Raw genomic sequence first — 24,980 nt, 5'->3', positions numbered from 1 at the left:
TCACATTCTGTCTCTCTCTCTCTCAAAAATAAATAAAACATCAAAAAAATTTTTTAAGACATAAAAGAAAAAATTATCACAGAGCCTGGCAATCTCCTAATAACTCTTTGGTCTGTTTTTTCTCAAAGATGGGATAACTCCAATGACACTGTTCTCTGAAGGGTAGCCAATAAGAAGAATGTAGCACACTAAATGAAATAGACTTGAAGTATCCATGCTCTTTCTTTTTATACTGTACACACACACACACACACACACACACACACACACACACAAAAGATGGTCAGTCAATTGGTGATATATAAAATGAGATAATTAAAGTCAAAGTCTTTACACTTGGCTTCAGTGGTAAATTCTGGTGAACATATAAAGAATTAATGTCAATCTATCTCAAATTCTTCCAAAAACTGAAGAAAAGAAAACATTTGCAAACTCATTTTATGAATCCAGAATTACCCAGATACCAAAGTCAGAGAAACACACCACAAAAAGAAAAGAAAACTGCAGGCCATTGTCCCTGATCAAACAGATGTAAAAATCCTCAACAACATGCTAGCAAAACAAATTCAAAAGCACATTAAAAGGATCACTAAACAGGAGCACCTGGGTGGCTCAGTCAGTTGAGTGTCCAACTCTTGATTTCCGCTCAGGTCATGATCTCACAATTCATGAGATTGAGCCCCATATCGGACTCTGTGCTGAAAGCATGGAGCCTGCACGGGATTCTCTCTCTACCTCCTCTCAAAATAAATAAACATTAAAAAAAAAAAAAAAACGAATCACTAAACATAATCCAATAGGATTTATCCCTGGGATGTTAAGGATGGTTCAACATACGCAAATTAATAAATGTGATATCACATTAAGAGAATGAAGGGGGGGAATACAATCATCTCAATAGATGCACAAAAAGCATTTGACAAAATCCAACCTCTTTTCATGATAAAAACTCTCAAACATTTAAGTATAGAAGGATAGATAACAAGCCCACAGCTAACATCATTCTCAGTGGTGAAAACTGGAAAACTTTTCCTCTAAGATCAAAAACAAGACAGGGATAGCCAGTCTAACCACTTCTATTTAACTAATTACTGAAGTCCTAGCCACAGCAATTAGGTAAGAAAAAGAAATAAATGGTATCCAAATCAGGAAGGAAGAATTAAACTGTCTCTGTTTGCAGGTAATATGTTCTTATATGTAGGAAACACTAGAGAGTCCATCAAGAAATTGTTCAAACTACAAAGCAAATTCAGTAAAGTTATGGGATGCAAAATCAACATACAAAAATCTGTTGCATTTCCATACCCTGACAACTATCCAAAAAAGAAATTAAGAAAATAATCCCATTTAAAATAGCATCAAAAAAAAAAAAAATACTTAGGAATAAACTTAACCAGTGATGAGAAAGATCTGTACACTGAAAACTATAAAATACTGATGAAAGTAACTGAAGACATAAATAAATGTAAAGATATTCCATGTTCATGGATTGGGAGAATTAATATTGTTAGATATTAGGTGATCTACAGAGTCAATGAAATCCCTTTCAAAATTCAAATGGCATTTTTCACTGAACTACAAAAAAGAAACCTAAAATTCATACAGAACCACAAAGGACCCTAAATAGCCACAAACAATCTTGAGCAAGAAAAACAAAATTGGAGGAATCACACTTCCTGATTTCAAAATATTATGGTATGGTATGGACATAAAAACAGACATATTAACCAATGGAACAGATTAGAGAGTCCAGAAATAAACCCACACGTATATGGTCAACTAACTTATGACAAAGGGGCCAAGAATATACAATAGGGAAAGGACAGTCTCTTGGGAAAACTGAACAGCTACAGGCAAAAGAATAAAACTGGATCCTTACTTCACACTATGTATTAAAATCAACTCAAAATAATTTAAAAACTTAAATGTAAACACTGAAACTATAAAACTAATAGAAGAAAACACAGAAGAAAAAGAAACTTTAAGAGAATGTGAGCAGGGGAGGGGCAGAGAGAGGGAGAGAGAGAATTTTAAGCAGCACAGAGCCCAATACAAGGCTCAATCGCATGACCCTGAGATCATGATCTGAGCCAAAATCAAGAGTCGGACACTTAACCAACTGAGCCACCAGTCACCTCAGGAGAAAAATTTCTTGACATCGGTCTGCGCAAAGATTTTTTGGGGGGATCTGACATGGGCAACATAAGATAAATAGGTGAACTATTTCAAACTACGAAGCTTCTACACAGCTACACAGGAAACAATCAAAAGACTAAAATAACAACCAATGGAATAGGAGAGAATATTTGCAAACCACACATCTAATAAAAGGTTAATATCCACATTACATAAGAAACTCAAACAACTCAATAGCAAAAAAATCAGATAACCCAATTTAAAAATGGGCAAAGGACCTAAACAGATATTTCTCCAAGAAGACACGCATAAGGCCAACACATATATGAGATAGTGTTCAACATCACCAATCATCAGAGAAATGCAAATCAAAACCACAGACAGATATCACCTCACACCTGTTAGGATGGCTATCATCAAAAAGACAAGAAGTAAGGGCGCCTGGGTGGCTCAGTCAATTAACCATTGGACTCTTGGTTTTTAGCTCAGGTCATTATCTCACAGTTAATGAATTCGAGCCCTGCGTCGGGCTCTGCACTGATAGCATGGAGTCTGCTTGAGATTCTTTCTCCCTCTCTCTCTACTCCTCCCCCACTTGCATGCTCGCTCGCTCTCTCTCGCTCTCTTTCTCTCAAAATAAATAAATAAACATAAAAAAATTAAGAGACAAGAGGTAAGAAGTGTTGGTAAAGATGTGGAGAAAAGAGAACCCTGTATACTGTTGATAGGACTCTGCACAGTCATTGTGGAAAACATTGTGGAGGTTTTTCAAAAATTAAAAATACAACTATCGTATGAACCAGAATTCTACATCTGAGGATGTATCCAAAGGAAATGAAATCTGGATATTGAAAAGATATCTTACTCCCATGTTCGGTGTAGCATTATTTAAAATAGGCAAGATACAGAACAACTTAAGTATCTGTTAACAGATGAACAGATAAATGAAATGGGATGTATATCTATACCTACATACAGATACAAACATAGACATAGACATAGACTTAGACAGACAGATATAATAGAATATGGTTCAGCCATGAAAAAAAGAAGGAAAGCTTGCCATTTACAGCAAGGACCGGGAGGGCATTATATGCTACATGAATTAAGCCAGACACAGAAAGAGAAATACTCCATGATCTCACTTATGTGGAATCTAAAAAAGTCAAACTCATAAAAGCAGAGAGTAGAATGATAGTTACCAGGGGGGGGGGGGGGCGGGCGGGGCGGGTGGAGAAAATAGGGAGATGTTGGTCTGTGGAGAAAGTTCCAGCTATGCAGTATGAACAAGACCTAGAGATCTAATGGTATCATAGCATGATGACTATAGTTAATAGTACTGTATTATATACCTGAATTTTGTTAAGAGAGCAGTTCTTAAGTATTCTTACCACCAAAAACCAATATTAACTATATGAGATACTTTATATGTTAATTAGCTTGATGTGTTAATCATTTCACAGTGTATACATATATTGAAACACCACACTGTGTAATTTTTGTCAACTATATTTCAATAAAGCTGGGGAAAATAATATACAAAGACAAAATATTTGCTATAAAAATACAGCAAATAAATTGAAAAATAAAAGTATATGATTCAAAATAATGTGAAATAGCTACCCGTGCAACATTTTTGGTTTAAGAATTATGCCTCTGTGTCTTTAACATGAAAAATTAATCATTTTCACCTTGGTGAACTATTACAGTGTACTGCTTTAAAGCATATTTCTCAGATTCCATGCTCATTGATAGGAAGAACAAATATTGTTAAAATATCTACAGTACCCTGGGGGCGCCTGAGTGGCTCAGTCAGTTGAGCGCCTGACTTCCACTCAGGTCATGATCTCATGGCTCATGTCATGGGTTCAGACCCCATGTCAGGCTCTGTGCTGACAGCCCAGAACCTGGAGCCTGCTTCAGATTCTGTGTCTCAGTCTCTCCCTGTCCTTCCCCTGCTCCTATCCTGTCTGTGTCTCTCTCTCAAAAATAAATAATTTTAAAAAACATTAAAAAAAAAATCTACAGTACCCAAAGCAATCTACACATGTAGTGCAGTCCCTATCAAAATATGAACAGCAATTTTCACAGAACTAGAACAATCCTAGTATTGTATGGAATTACAAAAGATCCTGAATAGCCAAAGCAATCTTGAAAAAGTAAAACAAAGCTGGCGGTAACATAGTTCCAGACTTCAAGTTATATTACAAAGCTACAGTAATCAAAACAGTACAGTACTGGCACAAAAACAGACACATAGATCAACAGAAGAGACTAAAAAATCCAGAAATAAACCCAAAATTACATGGTCAACTAATCTTCAACAAAGCAGGAAAGAATATCCAATGGAAAAAGACAGTCTCTTCAACAAAAGGTGCTGGGAAAACTGGACCGCAACATGCAAAAGAATGAACCTGGACCACTTTTTTACACTATACACAAAAATAAATTCAAAACTGACTAAAGGTCTAACTGTGGGACCTGAAACCATAAAAATCCTAGAAGATAGCACAGGGGAAATTTCTGACACTGGCTGTAGAAACATTTTTCTAGATACGTTCCATGAGGCAAGGGAAATAAAAACAAAACTAACCTGTTAGGCCTACATCAAAATAAAAAGCTCCTGCACAGTGAAGGAAACAATCAACAAAACTAGAAGGGAGAAGATTTCGCAAATGACATAGTCCATAAAGGATCAGTATACCAAATATATAAAGAACTTCTAAAACTCAACACCCAAAAAACAAATAATCCAATTTAAAAATGTGCAGAAGACACGTACAGACATTTCTCCAAAGAAGATATACAGATGACCAACAGACCCATGAAAAGATTCTCATCATCACTTAACATCAGCAGACTGCAAATCAAAACTATAATGAAATATCATCTTACCCCTGTCATAATGGCTAAAATCAAAAACAAAAGAAACAACAGGCGTTGGTAAGGATGTGGAGACACAGGAACCCTCGTGCACTGCTGGCAGAAATGCAAACTGGTGCAGCCACTGTGGAAAACAGTACAGAGGTTCCCCAAAAAGTTAAAAATAGAACTACCCTATGACCCAGCAATAGAATTATTGGGCACAAAACACTAATTCAAAGGTATACATGCACCCCTATGTTTATAGCAGTATTATTTACAATATCCATGATATGGAAGCAGCCCAAGTGTCCACGAATTGATGAATGGATAATTGATGAAGATGTGGTATGTATATACAATGGAACATATTCATCCATTAAAAAAAGGAATGAGGGGCGCCTGGGTGGCGCAGTCGGTTAAGCGTCCGACTTCAGCCAGGTCACGATCTCGCGGTCCGTGAGTTCGAGCCCCGCGTCAGGCTCTGGGCTGATGGCTCGGAGCCTGGAGCCTGTTTCCGATTCTGTGTCTCCCTCTCTCTCTGCCCCTCCCCCGTTCGTGCTCTGTCTCTCTCTGTCCCAAAAATAAATAAAAAACGTTGAAAAAAAAATTAAAAAAAAAAAAAAAAGGAATGAAATCTTGCCATTTGCACCAACGTGGATAGAGCTAGAGTATAATGCTAAGTGACATAAGTCAGTCAGAGAAAGATAAATACCATATAAGTTCATTCATATGTGGAATTTGAGAAACAAAACGAATGAGCAAAGGGGGAAAAAGAGAGAGAGAAGCCAAGAAACAGATGCTTAACTACAGAGAACAAACTGATGGTTACCACAGAGGAGGTGAATGGGGGGATTGGTGAAATAGGGAAGAGGGATTAAGGAGTGCCCTTGTCATGATGAGCACTGGGTGATCAAAATAAAAGCTTAAAAAAAGCAAAGAACACACACACACAAAATAATAAATGAAAATATATTTCTCAGTATCATAAACATTTTTAAAAAGCGTAAAATATAGGGGCGCCTGGGTGGCTCAGTCGGCTGAGCGTCCAACTTCGGCTCAGGTCATGATCTCCGGGTCTGTGAGTTCGAGCCCCGCATCGGGCTCTGTGCTGACAGCTCAGAGCCTGGAGCCCGATTTGGATTCTGTGTCTCCCTTTCTCTGCCCCTTCCCCGCTCAGGCTGTCTCTCTCTGTCTCTCAAAAATGAATAAACGTTAAAAAAAAAAAATTTTTTTAAGTGTAAAATATAATCACCATTTTCATAAACTTAGAATACTTAACAGAAAATATTTTAATCCTAGCCCTCTCAGTCTAAAATATGGTGATTCCCTCAGTGCCAGGGGCCACTGAGCAGTATACTGTGCAGAATGACCTTTACTGAACACTTGTTCTGTGCCTGACCAGAGGCTATACGGAATCACCAGGAAATCAGAAAGTCAGAGGGGGCACCTGAGTGGCTCAGTTGGTTAAGGTCTGACTTCAGGTCACGATCTCATGGTCTGTGGGTTCGAGCTCCACATCGGGCTCTGTGCTGACAGCTCAGAGCCTGGAGCCTGCTTTGGATTCCGTGTCGCCCTGTCTCTCTGCCCCTTCTCCGCTCAAACTGTCCTTCTCTCTCTCAAAAATAAACAATGAAAGAAAAAAAAAAGTTGTAAGATGAATCCTTCCCAACATCTCTTCAGACATCCAGTTTTATCACTCTGCCTTACAAACAAGCTCCAAAAGTGCTTTTGTAGACTTCACAAACTGACTGCCCTTGTCCACAATGCATGCCTACCTAGTTCAAGCTAAATATCCTCTCCAACGGCAGTTGCAAGTACGCCCAGGGAAACAAACCGTTCTCATATCTACATCAGATTGTACGACTCCGTGTATGTATCTACTTACAAACAGTATCTATACCAGAAAGTTTTGTGTCCATGTAAACAAGGAAAGCATGAGAAATATAAAGCAGAGCCCATTACATCATTTGGGGCACTTGACTTTGTTAAGACCAGCTTAATTTGCTGGTATTTTCCACTTTCCTGAATGCAGGTCTGGAATGGAAAAAGAGATGTTTCCAAGTATGCTGCAAATCATCAGAACAATCTGGGCCAATGGACAGGTTTCCTGATCTGACAGCTGCTCCTCTATCTGTTGGGACCTGCTGTTTCAAAATTATCATACCAATTGAACACCTAAGGAGCCATACAAATTGCTAAAATCTAAGTAGAGCATGTGAAGACATTTGCTGGCAGATGACCATATTCTTGTAACTCACTCTGGGCCGTGTACCCTGTTGTGTTCACAGATGTTAACGTGTTCACAGCACTGGGCACACAGTCGGTCTGAGTTGAATGAATGAATCAAAGAGTTAAGACAGTCAGGTTAATACATAACATATGAAGGGACTTTGGAAATAAAAGTAATCAAATAAACACATCATCACATAAAAAAGTGTCCAAGATCAAGAAAGAAGATGCCTAAATTTTTCTTTGTAATGTTCCAACTTCCTTAAATTATTCTAGATTTTATTTTGTGCTTCAGGACTATACAGTTTGAGTTTGTTTGAAATTTAAAAATCAGAGTCAACAAAAAGTTAACAAAAGTCCACCTCAACTGATTGGTGTAGTCGCTTATGTTCCCTGTACCTTGACTTCTTTACCTGTAAAATGGGGCTTCTAACTGTATCTGAATAACAGGATGTTAAATAAATTGGAAAATGGTTAAGCGCTATATAAGTGTTATCTGTCATTATAATTCAACACTCATCCACTCATACATCAGAAGAATGATAAGGGGGGGGGGGGGGGGCACAGGCACCAGCAGCACCTTAGCTGTGATTCCACTAAGCCAGGGCTCAGCTAATGTTTCTCGTGAAGGGACAGATAGCAAATATTTTAGGCTTTCCGTGCCAGGCAGTCTCTGGCCCACCCACTCCATTCTGCCGCTGTCATGCGAAAGCAACCTTGGGCAGGACATATATGCATGGACGTGGCTGCATTCCAATAAAACTTTATTTGTGGACACTGAAACTTGAATTTCAGATAGTTTTCTCCTATCACAAAGTATTCTTCTGTTTTTTAACCATTTTAAAAAAAAATTTTTTTTTAATTTATTTATTTTTGAGAGACAGAGTGAGACAAAGTGAGAGTGGGGGAGGGGCAGAGAGAGGGGGAGACACAGGATCGGAAGCAGGCTCCAGGCTCTGAGATGTCAGCACACAGCCTGACGGGGGGCTCGAACACACAGACCGTGAGATCATGACCTGAGCTGAAGTTGGACGCTCAACCGACTGAGCCACCCAGGCGCCCCTGTTTTTTAACCATTTAAAAATGAAAAGCCCACTCTTAGCCTAAGGGACACAAAAAAAGAGGTAGCTGACCGAATTTGGTCCTTGGGCCCTCAGCTGCTTAACAACCTGTGCTAAGCACCCAACTACATTTTATATTCCTCTGACACGACCAGTCGGCTGGACTCTCAAAGTCCCCTGCCTTGGACACTGACATTTAATCTCTTATTTTCTACCTTCAGAGAGAGAGAGATTTTTAACCAATATTTGATGAACTATCTCGCCTCTTTAGTGAGAACATGCTTCAATTTATCTACTTTAGCGCTGGTATTTTTCTTTATAAATCAATTCCTGAGGTACTCATTTGTAACTATAAATGTCAGGCCTCCACTGTGAGTTTTAGGCTTCGTTCTGTGCTCTAGACGCAAGATGTCCAACATGACAAATTTATTTCATTATATTCTGTAATCAGGAATACTCTTTGGCAGTGGGGAAAAAACCCTGGAACATTACCCTTTCCTGTGTGAGCTTCCTCATATTAAATAGACTTTTTAAAAATCTTATCAAAAAAATTTTTAGAAAGCACAAAGACTTTGTTTTTATAAAGTTTATTTATTTTTTTGAGAGGGAGAGAGAGAGGAGGCACACAAGCACGCAAGCAGGGGAGGGGCAGAGAGAGAGAGAGAGGGACAGAGACTCCAAAGTGGGCTCCACACTAACAACAGAGAGCCCGATGTGGGCCTTGAACTCATGAGCCATGAGGTCATGACCTGAGCTGAAGGTGGACACTTAACTGACTGAGCCACCCAGGTGCCTGGAAAGCACGAAGACTTTCTTTAGCAAGAGTCAAAGAACATATGAGTGAGCACTCTGGATCGGCGGGGCGGGTTGGGGAGGATGGGGGAGGGGATGTCATATTTACTCATCTTCAAGATTCACCTCACTGAATAAAGTACTAATGGACATCATGTTTTCAGTCATGAGTAGGTAATTAATGATGTAAAAAACAAAGCATTATTTTAATACCCTTGAATCATCAGGAGAACAGAACCTTGGGCCCCTAACATTGTTTTCCATACTTTCCCTAAAGTACTTGAGATCCTCTCTAATAAACAATTTGTAAAACCTTTGTATTATTATTACCAAAAATGACAAGTGATTTATCAGTGTGTGTGTGTGTGTGTATATATATACACACACAATTTAAACTTGATCTTGATTTTGAGTTTTCCAATGGATTAAAATTAGCTCTTCTCATAAGAATCCCCTTCAAAGCAACAATTAAGAACATGAGAACATCCACACAATCACAGATGCTGTGAGCTTTAAGAATGCTGTCAAGGAAGATTCACCAAGAAAAAGGTGAATCATTCCATCAGCTTGGAAGGAAACCCTGATCCCAGGGATCAAAGGCAGAGAGTCCGTTCTTTGGCAAACCTTCATTAAGGTTCTTGAAAAGTGAAAAGCGAAAATCTTCATCATGGTATAAACATACCATATATTTCACTATTAGATCAAGCCTAGAGCTTTCTAAATGAATATATGCCAGAACATGACATATTAAAAACAACAGCTTTTGAATTGCATCCTGTTGAATTCCAGTGTGTTTGGAATGGATGCTTCTCACTCTACTTTTGTTATGTCAAAAGTAATAGCTAAATTTTTTAAGATCAAAACCAAAGCTAAAAGATTCCTAGTAGCAAAGAACCTGGGTCCCTTTTTCCAGAATCATCCCTAAACCCAAAGAAGAAGGGCCCTTGACCCAGGCACTCATATCAGAGGGCCTTCTCTGACCCTCCACCAGCCATGCCCTCATGGAAAACAAGCAGACATATGCAAAGAGTCCAGCTTGACCCCTTTCCAGACCATCCCTATGTACCCTGGCCCTAGTGCCCACACCCAAGCCCCTCCATAAGACCTCCTTAGTTCTATCTCCCAAGGGCAGGGAGGAGACATGTGCACTCTAATACCCAAGGGCAGCCATCAGTGGGGGTTCTAGAGGGAGCTTGTCTGTGTAGGTTTTAGGGTCCACGAAGCCTCATATGGTCCAAGATGGAGCCAGGGGTGGGCACATAAAAATGGCCGTGGGCTGGGGACTGGCTATCCTTTACCTCTATTACAATTCCTTGCTTTATTTCAAGGACCCTAATCGTTCTACATCTGAATCCAGTTTTCTAGGTCATTATGAAAGCCTGTCAAGGTAGGAGAATAAAACATGGTTTATTTTACACTTTGTTAGCTTCATTTACAACATTTTATATATTCAGACATAGGTTATACGAGCCTTCGTTTGTACTTTTGCCCCAGACCTGCTTTCTTCCCCAAAAAGACACAATGGATAATTACAACTTAAAAAGAAAAAGAAAAAGAAAAAAAACTGCTAGACACACACTCTCATTCATGGAAACCATAAAAAGATATTACTGAGTTAAGTCAGGCTTTGTTTACCTCTTAAAAATGAAAAGTGAGGGGCGCCTGGGTGGCGCAGTTGGTTAAGCGTCCGACTTCAGCCAGGTCATGATCTCGCGGTCCGTGGGTTCGAGCCCCGCGTCGGGCTCTGGGCTGATGGCTCAGAGCCTGGAGCCTGCTTCCGATTCTGTGTCTCCCTCTCTCTCTGCCCCTCCCCCGTTCATGCTGTGTCTCTCTCTGTCCCAAAAATAAATAAACGTTGAAAAAAAAAGTCTATTTAAAAAAAAAAATGAAAAGTGAAAAGCGAAAAGATGCCCAGGTCAACGTATGTCCACTTCTGGGGTTGCTTTTCAGGCATTACTAGTCCCTCGGTCCCCACCTCCCCAGCAACACCCTCCGTCTCTCCACCATGAAGAGGGCCAGGACTAATAAATGTTCCCATAACCCAAAGCAGTCACATCAAGCATTATAAAATACATGTGCGACTGAACCACCAGATTCCACAGGAACGACCAGATTCTCCGCCACTGGCAAGACTAAGGGTCATTGCTAAAGCAGTTCTGGATTGTTTTGTAAGGGAGGAATTTCAGTACCTCCTTGGGGGTCAGTTGTTCAAGAGACTTATAAAGCTGACACCGTTGGTCTGAATGTCAATTATCATAAAGAGTCACTTAAGAAGCACTTTTAATGGAAACAGAACCAGCATTTGGAATGCCCTAAATCTTTCCTGTCTTTACCAGGAAGTGTTATAATATATAATAACCGTATGTTCTGCATTTTCCAGGACAGCTTCAATTTCATGTGTTTTATTACATTAAATTCATACACAGACTCAGACTGAATTTTTAAATTTTTCTTCTTTTTTATATTTTCCAAATGTTACACAGCTGAACGTGTGCTTTTTCATAGTCAGAAAAAAATGAGACTTCGTTAATAGATATAATATACATAAAAATACATATATATATATATATATATATATATTATCCACACAAAAATCTGCCCATGAATGTTTACAGCAGCTTTATTTATAATCGCCAAAACTTGGAAGCAATCAAGACGTCCTTCAGTACATAAATGAATAAGTCAGCTAGGGTACATCATACAATGGGACATTATTCAGCACAAAACGAAATGATACGGGGGGTGCCTGGATGGCTCAGTTGCTTAAGTGTCCAACTTGATTTCCGCTCAGGTCATGATCTCACAGTTTGTGAGACTGAGCCCCGTGTCGGGTTCTGTGCTGACAGCATGGAGCCTACTTGGGATTCTCTCTCCCTCTCTCTCTCTCTGCCCCTCCCTTGCTCACCTGCTCTCACTCTCTCTCTCAAAACAAAATAAACTTAAAAAAAAAAAAAAGATATGATACAGAAGAACCTTAAATGCCTATTAAGTGAAAAACACCAACCTGAAAAGGCTATATACTATATGATTCCAACTGCATGACGTTCTGGAAAAGGCAAAACTAGAGACACATCAGTTGCCAGAGGTTAAGGGGATAAGGAGGGACTAACAGGTGGCACATAGAGTGAAACTACTCTGTGTGATACTGTAATGATGGATACATGTCACTGTACATATGTCAAAACTCACAGGATGTACAGCACCAGGAATGAACCCTAATGTAGGTTCACAGATTCTAACAAATGAACCACTCCAGAAGGGGGTAGGGGGTAGGCAGTAGGGGGTACAAGAGGCTAGAGATTGGGGGACAGGGGAGCTAAGCGGTATATGAGATCTCCCCATGCTTTCTTCTGTTCCGTTTTGTTGTGAACCTGAAACTACTCTAAAAACTACAGTCTACTCAGGGGCATCTGCGTGGCTCAGTCAGTTATGCAGCCAACTTCAGCTCTGGTCATGATCTCGCAGTCCGTGGGTTCGAGCCCCACGTCAGGCTCTGTGCTGATGGCTCAGAGCCTGGAGCCTGCTTCGGATTCTGTGTCTCCCTCTCTCTCTGCCTTTCACCCACTCCCACTCTGTCTCTCTTGCTCTCAAAAATCAATAAAACATTTAAAAATTTTTTTTTAAAATACAACCTACTCATTTGTACACACACACACACACACACACACACACACACACGCCTGCTAGAACACACCAGCAGACTCACGGCTCATGTTTATGATGACCCTGGCTGCCAGCACTGGGCAACCATTCCTTGCCTGCGACTCCCAGTTTCTTCCTTTCCGGTATGGAGTGACTCTAGCTCCTAGCTAGACTAGCTACAGACCGGATTTCAAAACGACTGAGCCTGAGCTGTCTGGAGACAGCCCTGCTTCCCAAGGGGCTACTTCTAGTGAAGTCGCAAACAGCCCAGAGACTGCTGCTCGCCTCCAGCGAGATGCTGTCTGCGGGGGACAGGGAGCGCACGCTTCGGCCGTGACGTGTCAAGGCAAGGACAGCTTCTGCCACGAGAGCCGCAGAGAAAATCGGACGAGAGAGGAGCCCTCGGAGGCCAAGGTTATCTAAACGCAGTCAGTCACCCGATCCGCCAGAGAGGCCGAAAGGACCATCATCCCCGTGTTTCCTATGACAGGAGAACTTGTTTCCGCCGACTGAGAAAACACATGTGATTACGTTACTCTGCAGAAGTGAACTTAATGCAGAGGACATGAGGCTGGTAAAAGGTGCCAGACGTGAGAATAAATATTGACTAAAACATCCATCTAGAGGAGGGGACACGTGTTCCCTTGGCTGGCAGCTGAGGATTTTTGTTACACGAATCGGAGAGGTTACCGAAAGGACGTGAGATGCATGGAATTCATTAACAACTATCTGTGAAAGTAGAGCCTGATTAGGAGAACAACACACTACATGCCTCAATCAGCACGCCAGAGGAGAGGGCCTGAATGGGGGGAGGGGGGAAATAAAGCAGCCTAGCACAGTGACGATAAGCAGGCGGATCACGCTCCCGCTAGATTTAAAATTCCAACAGGAGATATGGCATTTTCCCTCTTACTAGCTGTGAAATTGATTGGGATATAGGCTAACAGAGGTCCCAAGGGTGCTAAACTAAATTAGAGCAAGTCCTATAATTACAGCTAGCAGTTAATTATTATATGATGGGAATTGTAATCAAAGGAACAGATACACTATTATTTTCCATCTTCTCTGCAAAAACACATCGAACAAAGTCTCTGAAGACCGGCACGGAGGCCGGTTTTGTGGTTCGACTGTGTCTCTTCCCATCTCCCGCAAATAAAATCCAAGCAAGAACCTCCTGCAGGTGAGTTGGCCTCGTTTCTACTCTTCCCTGCCTTTCCCACACAAGCCACTTGCAGTCCCTCAACACATTGCTAGGTCCCTCCGCCTGGAATGTTCTTTCCCCAGATTTCCATAAAGCTTGCTCTGTCCCTCCGTGCAGATGACGTGAAGATACCTGGCTGGAGAAGGATTCTCAGTCTTCGCCATCTAAAATAGATACGCACACCACCATTCCTTGATGTCGAGCCTCTGAATCCCACATTAGCCCTCTTCATCCATTCCTGCCACCTGACATTTGTTTTATACTGTCTCTTCCCCACCAGACTGTCAGTTCCACACAAGTAGGGATTCGGTCCATCTTGTTCCCACTGTTTCCTTTAGCTCCCTCCCAGAACACAGCCTAGTCCTGACCTGGACCTCAATAAACATGGTTAAATTAAAAGGGGGTGGGGCGGATCACCTTTTCTACCCTACCACCTTTCTATGCTAGGAAAAAAACAAAGGAAGAGCTCCTTTGATCATTGTGATCTCGCTATATATAAATGAATAGCAATGTAGCAAAACTGATATTAAGACCAGGCAGAAGAGGGGCGCCTGGGGGGCTCAGGCGGTTAAGCGTCCAACTTCGGCTCAGGTCATGATCTCACAGTTCGTGAGTTCGAGCCCCGCGTCGGGTTCTGTGCTGATGTCTCAGAGCCTGGAGCCTGCTTTGGATTCTGTGTTTCCCTCTCTCTCTGCTCCTCCCCCACTCACACTCTCTGTCTCTCTCTCAAAACTAAATAAAATAGAAAAAAAAAAAAAAGGCCAGGCAGAAAAAGGTCTGCCAATTCAGCCAAAGATCTGAGATGCAGCATCAAAAAGGTAAAGTAGGGAACTAAGACGGGGAGGGGTACCTTTTATGTACTAGGCACTGTGTTTGGCTCTTAATGAGATATTAACTCTTCAAGGACTATCTCACCCATTTACAAATGTCATTTTATAAATGACGAAAACAGAGGCAGAGAAGCTGGCTTAGCTAAAGCCACACATACGGTCCCAAATTCCAACACAGGTTACTCTACCACTGTTAACTGTTCACGCTTCAATTGCTCACTTCCCTCTTTTCTCTCCTCCACATCCCTCCTGTTTCTTCCTTTGTTTTGAAAAAAATTCGGGCAAGTAGAGACCCAGAGACAAACATCTTTATACCCGCCCTCCCCAAAGTAAACACGTTACATTTTGTTAGATTTGCTCCAGATCACCTTTTTTTTTTCAACTAGAAATTTCAAAATTGCCAAGAAAGCTCATTCTCAGTTTCTCTCCCAGAAATCCTATCACCTATTCTCTTTCGCAAAGATAGGACAAAGAAAGGGTTGGCAAGACATCCTGCCACTCACAAAACTAGAACTTTGTATGAGTTAAAAGCATTCCTTGGCATCAATTTGGAATCATTATTCCTACGCTTTAGAATATTTTTGCTAACTGCCTGAATACCTGAATCTCACACTGTGGATCTCAATGCGGTGTCTCTAAGGCAAAAATATTTGCAATCACGTCGACCAAAGCAGCTCTTGGTTTAACAGAGTGCCCAATTTTCCCTCTCCGAAATAAGATCGCAGGACAAAGACTTGACGAGACCTCGTTCAAATGACTATTTATGACTGTCCTCTCTGGCCTGCTGCCAATGCTACGTTCTAAATCAGTTGGGGGGGGGGGGGGCTCCCCGTCAAAGGCAGCTCTGTGTAAAACAAACCTCTCTACACAGAAAGAAACTCTTTCATTCCACTCCAGAAGTCAGAATGTGAAGATGCTGGGGCAGCTTTCTAGCAGGGAAAGTGAAAGGGCAGGAGGAGATCAGAAGGGCAGAAGCAACAGGTTGCAACACGGACCATTTTCTGAGGACAAAAGGACTTCAGACTTTTCGCTGCTAACTTATAGAATGGATGCACCATAAAGTACCTGATAAAGATCTCAGCAAGCTTCGGCCTGCCTCTGTGCGGAGATGCACCAACTCTGAGCACCTCCCGCTGCAAGAGACCATGCACCAGCGGGCTGCCTTCCCTGTGACCTCCACAACTGCACCAGCAGAACGGGACCCAGGGTCACAGGAAGTGCCTAATCTCTGCAAGCAAATGTCAATCTTCAGGGCAGAGAAAATGTCTTTGTTCTTTAGAATGCCAGTTTAAATTGGGTTGAAATGACCACATAAATTCACTAACTTGAACTCACAAAGGAAGCACCTGTTTTCAGAATGGCGTGGAAAATTTTTAAACAATCTTACTTTTTATGCCGTCCTTTTGAATGAATAGCTGTGGATGAGAAGGGCCGGAGGGAGGACTGGCCAATTTCCCACACAAGGGTAATGGTTTACGTTACTGATGGAAATGTGCAGATTTTTTAAATAAACCGGCACAGAATTTTAATCCACTAAAAATGGAAACCAATATAACCTTCGGAAGTAGCCCACATCGTTCTATTCTCCCTCGCATTCAAATACCTAAGCATGCACACGGCCAGACACATAGACAAGGGGTGCAAGAGTCATTGCTGAATTGCTAAATTCCTGCTCCCGGCAGAACCTTACCAGCCTCACAGGAACGTGCATTGTTCCTGGGTCTGAAGATTACTCTGTGTTCGCTCAGTGAAGGAGAGAAATTATGACCAATTATAACAAGGGCACTGGCCACGTTGGAGAACTATTTAGTGTGATGTGAAAATATGGAAGTGATCACTTGTCCTGTGAAGCTGATGAAGGAAAAAGGGAAACTTAAATATCAACATCCCTTGTCACCAAGCTCTGTCCTTTCTCAATTCAAGATACCTTTTTCCAGAAATGAGAAAGAAATTACAAAACCCAAGTTACTTCCACAAGATGGAACTGGTTGGTTCACTCATTAATACTAACAATGCCGGGGCGCCTGGGTGGCGCAGTCGGTTAAGCGTCCGACTTCAGCCAGGTCACGATCTCGCGGTCCGGGAGTTCGAGCCCAGTGTCAGGCTCTGGGCTGATGGCTCAGAGCCTGGAGCCTGTTTCTGATTCTGTCTCCCTCTCTCTCTGCCCCTCCCCCGTTCATGCTCTGTCTCTCTCTGTCCCAGAAATGGATAAACGTTGAAAAAAAAAAAATACTAACAATGTGTGATCAAGAGTAGTAACCTTCTGTTATTACGGATCTTGCTTTAACATTTTAAATGTGACATCGATGACCCCACAGATATACATACAATTTGTTTGTAAAGCAATGAAATTATTTTTTATACCAGCTTGGGTAAGTTCTCCCTCAGAAATTTCAACCAGCATATCCTTAAATTCTTTATACCATTTTAAACTGTAATCATTTGGATTTAGGGTATATAACAATCTACAAGTGCTAAACAAAGAATAAAGTTTAGGTCAATGAAGTTAAATAATTGTATACAATATATTATTGCTTCAAATCCCAAGGCAAAGAAAGGAAATTGCTTCCTTTGGCTGGTAGAATGATTTGTTTGGATCCACTGGGGGAAAAATATATTTCCTCCCATCTAAAAGAGCCTGTCTCCCACCTAAGTTTCTCTTTCATAATAACAAAGGTTGCAAAACATAAATTTTTAAAAATGAAGGATTTTATATCTTGAGTTATATGTTATACCCCAAGAGACGAGTAAACCATAGCACTAGATAGATGCGTTATCTGAAACTGTCCAACTTTAAATTCAATATGACATTTAGGGTTATTAAAAGCCATTAAGATTTTTAACTTTGATTTCATAAAAGTAAAATGAGTTACCCCCTGCACTGCTAGGAATGTGTTTCCCTGGGTCATCAAAGCCAAGATAATCAGCTCATAAAATATCTCTCACAAGTTTTACTCACTCTCTTAACTCAAATAAAGCCCATTTAATGTTTGCCTTGAAAAACAGAACTGTTTTCAAAGAAGGTCGACGTTTTCACTGACTCCAAATGGCTCCTGATCATGTTCTTGCACACACATGCACTCACATACCCGGTTTTCACAAGACAAAGAAGCCCATGTGTCTGCTACAATGTCCAACTTTTTAAAAACCTGATTTTCTATACAGTTGGAAGAAAATATAAGGATACTACTCTTTTTTTTTTATTTATAAGCTAGAGGGGTAGCAGAACATGCTGAAATATAAGCTCCAGGAAGACATGATTATCATGTATTTTGTTTGCTCCTATATCCCGAGTACCTAAAACGTGCCTTAGAATATTATCCCATTGAACCCTCTCAACCATATTAGGAGATGGATACTTCTCTTACTGATTTTACTGGTAAGGAAACCTAGCTTCAAAAACCTAAGTTACCAAGATGACCCAGCTTGGTAGTGGGGAAATGGAGCCTTCAGATCTTATCCACCCCTCTTCTGGATGCTTTGTCACTGTCCCCCTGCCATCCAATAACTGTGATACACAACAGAAGTTCTTGGCTGTAAAACTGGAATCTCTGCATGATGAGTATGAATGTCTCAAGTCAAAGTTAAGGACTCAAAAAGTAAGTAAGTTTACATAGAAAGAAAAATTCAAAGGCATTAATTTAATTCAAAGGCATGAGTTAAAATATCTTTTGAATTAAGTATTGATTGGCAATGCCACGTATCCAATCACCCGTTTTTAATTAGTGTTAGTAAGCAGCTCTTCATTACCAACAAACAGACTACAGCACTTCTACTGCCTACACCTGAAATTCCAACTGGGAAAGGTTGGGAGGCCAGGACCAGGCCAAAGAGGAATGGGTCCTGCTTTCCCAATGCGATCTAGAGCCAAACACAAACAATGGTGAATTGTTCCTTGATTGGGATACGGTAACCGTGCCAATCATAGCCTCCCACCAACTCTACCTTCTCGAGAGTCTGCCTAGACAAGTCTGGGACTACCCAACATACAAATGACCCCTTCATCCCAGCAGTAGCTGGGGAGACCAGGAGAGGATATATGACTCAATATGGGCCAGACTCCCACTCAAAATTTTGGAATTGAGATACTAAGAGAACAAGATTGTTATCTAAAGGAAAGATCGTGTTGTATTGGACTAGAGGACTTTGTACCGAGTCAAAACCATTTGGCGAGCAGTGAATATGAAACCTGAGAAGTCAGAGCTCAAACAAGGAAGCCAGTCTGCGGGTAGAGGCAAGAAGATGGCAGAGCCTTGTAAGAAAAGCCAAAATTACAGGCTGCGTGGGCCTCTGAAAAGTGGGAGGATGGCATCCCTTCCTGATTTTCCTGCTCTCATCTGTTCATGGGCACATCCTTGGCTACCCACAACTGCTCCCCACATTGCTTGACCAGTGCCGTTTTTCCATAGGTGTATTTGAGAACTTCTTTCCGTTGCATTGTAACCAAACGATCCCAACGACACAGCATTTCTCCTCCTTGTGACTGCCTCATTAGAAAAAGTGACCAAAAAACATAACTTCCTAAAGTTCTCACACAAGGCAAGGCCCCACAGCACCACTGACAATTTGGAGAGGTCATAATCATAGACGATGTCCAACATCCTTAATACCCAACCTCAAAAGGCGGCCATGAGTTAGAACAATTTTAAATAATTATCCCAGGTGTTAACCATTAAGTGTAAAAGATGATTAACTTTTTTTGAAAAATTCTATACCACAGGGAAACATACAAACAAATGAAAACTTTCCACTGCTTTATTAAAGAAGAAAACCAACCAAGCTCTGGGGTCGTTTTAATGCTGTCTCAATAAAACTCTAGAACAAGGCCAGCCTGTCTCATGATAGCTCCAAATTACACAATAAGCTATCATGAATTAAGCTGTATTGATTTCAAATACACATAACATGCAAACAAATGCCCGGTGAAACACATAAAGAAGCGAAGCAAGAATAAGGAATAGTCTGGAAATTGCCAGAGGCAGAGAACTGGAGATCCTTAATGCTTTCAGCATCCTTGCTTGAAACTATGAGAAAAGGAGGAAGAGAAAAGTCAAAAAATGAATTAGTCCCTGCCCTCAAAGAATTCCTAGTCTAGCGAGAAGACAGGCGCCCCCACAAACAGCTCAAATCCAGGGCAGATAGTGACGGAGGCTAATTGGAAGTCTCAGCAAAGCGTGATGGGACCACAGAGGCAGGGGCAATCAATCACAGTGAGCCCAGCAGCCAACATTTAGCTCACCTCCTACAGGGCTGTCATTTTCAAAGTAAATCCACTCTTAACAGTTATCATGAAATGGAATCCAGGATCTTTGAGTCCCTCCAGTCCATACCTTTTATCTGATTAATCAAAATCTCTCCCTTTTTCAGGGATAACAACATCTGTTTATCGTTCTCTGCGAGAGCTCTTAATATGACACAATGACCTTGAATTATCCTTTATCTTTGGAAAGTCTCCTCCCTCTGAAAAGGCAACAAAAATGACGATAATCTCCCCCAAGTGTTCAAGGCCATAAATGAAAATAACCAGACGGTTTGGTCTCTATTCCATTAACTCAGCTGCTGGACTTCACATTCCACTCAACTGCTTCCCGTGTTAAAAACATTTAGACGTTAAACTAAAAATCATGTGTCTGTAAAATATTTATTACAGCTTTTGTCAGAGGTTCGCCTTCCCGTCAAGGAACACCAGTAAAATTATATAGTCCAAGTACGATCAAAAATAAAATAAAACAGGTACATGCAAAAACTAGTGAAGGCCCAGTGTGGCCTGTAGTTTTGTTAATTGCATCGTGCCAATATCAATTTCCTAGTTTTGACATACGCTAATTATAGTCAAACAAGATGTCACTACTAGGCGATAGGTACACAGGACCTCTCTGTTTTTTGTTGTTGTTGTTTGTAACTGCTTGTGAGTCGGTAATTATTTAGGTCAAAGAGAAAAGCCACCTATCAAATGCGCAGCTAGCTTCCCAGGGCTTGTCTGCATCCAGCAGTTCCTTTGTCCTCCCAGATTCCACTTGGATATTGAACCTCAAAACTTGCAGAGGCAATTCTGCAAACACGGTTACCCCAGTCCTGGGAAGGGCAGCCAGCAAGGGGCATTTCCGCCAAAGTCCACGCTCTCATCACGGAGTCCAAGAACGTTAATTTCCTCAGCCTAATCCCACCATGGACCGATTTCCCTACAGAACTCCCTGCTTTGCTCGGCCACCGATATCCCCTCCCTACCCTGTTCCCCCAACATACACACAACACACATAAGGGGCATTTAAAGATGTTCAGAAAACTCAAACCCAGCAGAAACCGGCAGAATCTCTCACCCACAAAACCGACTCCCAGGACTTAACTTGCTTGAATGAACCTCAACCAGTTTGGCAATAAAAGTCTAAAGAACTGAGTTCCTACGGGATTCAAAACACAAGAAATGCTCAAAGAGACTGTCCTCCTCAACTCTTCTCAAAGCTACACAAACATGCAAAGCCCCCTTGGGGATCGTTCCTTAGCAGTTATTAATATAGCTTATTCTTCAACTCCCAGTCCCCCTCAGTGTCAGGTAACGCGAACTGAGTTCCATGTCTTCAGACTTAAAATCTTTAAGGAAAATGTTACCACCCCGATGTGGACATTCTTGAGCTGTTTCCAAGACAAAAATCCAAGCATCGCTATAACAGATTAAACTCAGGAGAACTTTGGTACTGGGTCTATGATGCAATGATTAAAAACAAAGAATCTGATGATCTACCAAGATGCACAGCCCACCATTTACCACCCGAATAACTTTTGGCAAGTTACTTAAACTCTCAGTGGCTCTGTTTCCACCTGCAGAATGAAGACAATAATGGGATCAGGATCCTGCTGCACAAGATTCTCATGAGGACAAAACAAGTGCATTTCAAGGGTTCAGAACAGCACCTGCCACGTAGCAAGCACCCTTAAAGTGCTATTATTACTATTATTAATGCAATAAATTTGTCTACTATTGCTATTAATGTAATAAACTGTTTGTTATCATTATGTTTGTTGTCATTGTTGTTATTTCAAGAACCTTTTATTTTTAACTTTTCTTTTTAACATTTATTTTTTGAGAGAGAGACAGAGTGTGAGGGAGGGAGGGGCAGAGAGAGAGGGAGACACAGAATCCAAAGCGGGCTCCAGGCTCCGAGCCGTCAGCACAGAGCCCGACGCGGGGCTCGAACTCACGGACCGTTGAGATCGTGACCTGAGCCGAAGCAGACGCCTACCGCCTGAGCCACCCAGGAGCCCCTATTTCGTGATTTTTTTTTTTTTTTTTTAATTTTTTTTTTTTCAACGTTTATTTATTTTTGGGACAGAGAGAGACAGAGCATGAACGGGGGAGGCGCAGAGAGAGAGGGAGACACAGAATCGGAAACAGGCTCCAGGCTCTGAGCCATCAGCCCAGAGCCTGACGCGGGGCTCGAACTCACGGACCGCGAGATCGTGACCTGGCTGAAGTCGGACGCTTAACCGACTGCGCCACCCAGGCGCCCCTAGGAGCCCCTATTTCAAGAAACTTTTATGGAGCGCCCAGCTCTACAAATCCGAGGTAAAAGACGGAACAGCCATTATTCCAGAAGAATCCACATATTAGCAAATGAGGGGGACAGGAAAGTAGCACACCATGCTGGCGTCCCCACCCCAAAGAACCACTTCTTCAGCTTCTGGACGGAGTGTTTAAAAGAGAACCTGTGAGTCACAGACGATGAAGCTCTAAGATTGAGAAATCTCAAAACCTGGACAAAACCCCAACAGGGCAAACCTGTAAAAATCACAATGGTATGTATTGCCCTACCCCTCCCATGTTCACCTTTCACCTTAAAAGTCAACAAATTCCCTACAAGAGGCACCGCCCCTCACAAAGCTGGAGCCGTCAGACATGTTTTTCAAGTTCTGCAGATAATTCTATTAAAACACCAGCCACCCCAATAACACCGAAACTACTAGGCACACCATTCTCGACACATTCGTGTTCACTCACCACCACCACCACCACCACGGACATCCCTGGGATCAAGACAGCAATTCCCATAAAGAAATGCCTGTATTACGGGGAGGCAGAGTTTCGACCCGTACAGAAGGGGCTTGCACAAAACAACTCTGAGAAGCAGGGATCCTTGTGGTTTCTGAAATGTTGCCAATCGCATAAAGGAAGCCTGATGCATGATTGTCAAGCCGGTTTTATAAAAATGATTCCAAATCCCTAAGTGTGTGAAAACCAAAATTGTAAATATTGTTAAGATCCCTGGGGTTGTTTAATATTATTTATTATGATTCCTCTTGGCACCCCAAAAGTGCTCACAGAGCACTTTATTAATTTATACACCGTCAATAGGGTTCACAGATGGCGGGACGGATACATGGTGATGTCAGAGAGTCTTGGCCAAAATCCCAACAATTTGTAAATAAATGAAGCTCTCACGGACCCTGCGTGTTACTCAGTTCCACTATTGCTACCACCGGTGCTGAGGGAGGACCAAGTGGATACTCTGGGTAAAACGGAAAGTCAACGGCTCAAGCCACAGGCAGCAGGCACCAATTCCAAGGTCAAGGTTTTCAATCCTTTCCTTTTCAAATGAGTCACTTGCACTCAAGTTAATCCTTTCAGGGATTTTTGAGGACTCCGTGAATGACTGACCTGCCTAATGTGAACAGACAAATAATTAAGAGCTCTTCTGAAATGTACACATTTGCATTTTAAAAGGCTCCTGGCCTTTTTGATGTATTTGCCCCTTACAGAAAAAAATCTTAACTTAGGGCACAGCCATCAGTTCTGTTAAACACCTGGCATTTATTCCAGATCATTCCAGAGCATTCAAGATATTTTTGAAGCATATAGTTACACTGTTTGTTATGCATCTGTCTCTCATTCTTTTGTTTCTATTTCAGTTATGTTTATACTTGTGGCCAAAATCTCCTATCAACCTTTATTACACTCAGAAATAAAAAGAGAAAATATCAGAGTCTGTCAGCTGAAAATTTAGGCCCACTGACATCAAATGATCATTGTAAGAGGACAAACCCTGACAGTAAAAGAGGGGAGCTACTCAGACCCCTGAATTATCTTTTTTTATAAATAAAAGCTCAAATGAGGGACTCTCTTTCCTGAGTCAGCTAAAAGGATTCAAAATTACAAAGAGCCAAAAACTCAGTTTTGAAACACTCTTCCTGTTTATAGGGAATAAATTCCCCAAATGCACAGGAATTAGATTTTAATGAAAGTCTCTACTATCGTGTTATTGCTCAATAGCATTTTGCTAAAACTAGCTTAAGCCTTTCTAGAACTTAGAAATGATGACACAGTAATCGACCCAATGGGGACCAAATTCTTGTTCTGAATATACAGCTAGCTTTATATTCCATCTTCTAATCATTTCTTAGCTCAGTTTCATTTTGCGGACACGGAGGGGCTTTGCTTCACTGTTTCGCTCTTTTATGGGCCAGTGGTTCTCCAAGTGTGGTCCCCAGATGTGCAGAGGCAGCACCTGGGAACTTGTTAAAAGTGCAAATTCTCGAGCCCTACTTGGAGACCTACTGAGTCAGAAACCCTAGGGGCTGGCATTCTTCCACTTAACAAGGCTTCCAGGGTGACTGGGGTGCACCCAAGAGTGAGCACGAGGCCCTAGGCCATGGAAACCCCAGCCACTGTGTCATTCAAATGTCCCTCTGTGCTTCACCGGGTGGTGGTCCTGAGCAAGTTGCAAACACACTGCTCCCCCCACGTCACCTGTGTCCCTCACTGCCCCCGCCCCAAGTGGCAGAAACTCAAGCCTTCTTCCTTTCTTGGGTCTCTCCGGAAGTCTCAGAAGTGGGCTGTTTCTCACAGGATGCCCACCTCTGTCCCAGTGACTGACTGTCCACAGTCCGTGGTCACAATACAGACTTCATGCTCCTCGCATGCGGGACACGTTGTCCCTCCTCTCTTACCTCCACGCGTGGGCCAGGGCCACACCCCTCCCCTTGGGACCACCGCTATCGGGCTCCCTCCCTCCAGCAACTGCAGCCCTGCCCCCATCTCCACCCTTTTTGGGGGGGTGGGGGGCGCTGGCTGCAGTCTCTGGGCTGTAGGAAACCTCCCTCTCCCACTGAGCCTCACTCTTTGGTGGGGAAGCCCAGAGAACTTCCTCTGGCTAAAGGCCCTCAGCCTGGTCCCAGAGCCAGGTGAGAGGGGAGGTCAAACAGCCGTTTATTTATTTATTTTTTTAAGCG

General features: G+C 41.9%; 1 protein-coding gene and 1 non-coding gene across 2 annotated transcripts in view; one reads left to right on the top strand and one right to left on the bottom strand.

The window, feature by feature from the left end:
* TIAM1 (TIAM Rac1 associated GEF 1) overlaps positions 1-24,980 on the bottom strand; it is a 395,754-nt gene that overhangs the window by 239,292 nt on the left and 131,482 nt on the right. The window lies entirely within an intron of this gene.
* On the top strand, positions 3,934-4,023 carry TRNAG-UCC (transfer RNA glycine (anticodon UCC)). Its single transcript has one exon. It is a non-coding gene; the product is annotated as a tRNA-Gly (tRNA).

This window comes from Herpailurus yagouaroundi, unplaced genomic scaffold (assembly GCF_014898765.1).
Source record: "Herpailurus yagouaroundi ecotype Mexico unplaced genomic scaffold, PumYag 162, whole genome shotgun sequence".
NCBI lineage: Eukaryota > Metazoa > Chordata > Mammalia > Carnivora > Felidae > Herpailurus > Herpailurus yagouaroundi.
This window is presented reverse-complemented; position numbering and strand designations above follow the sequence as displayed.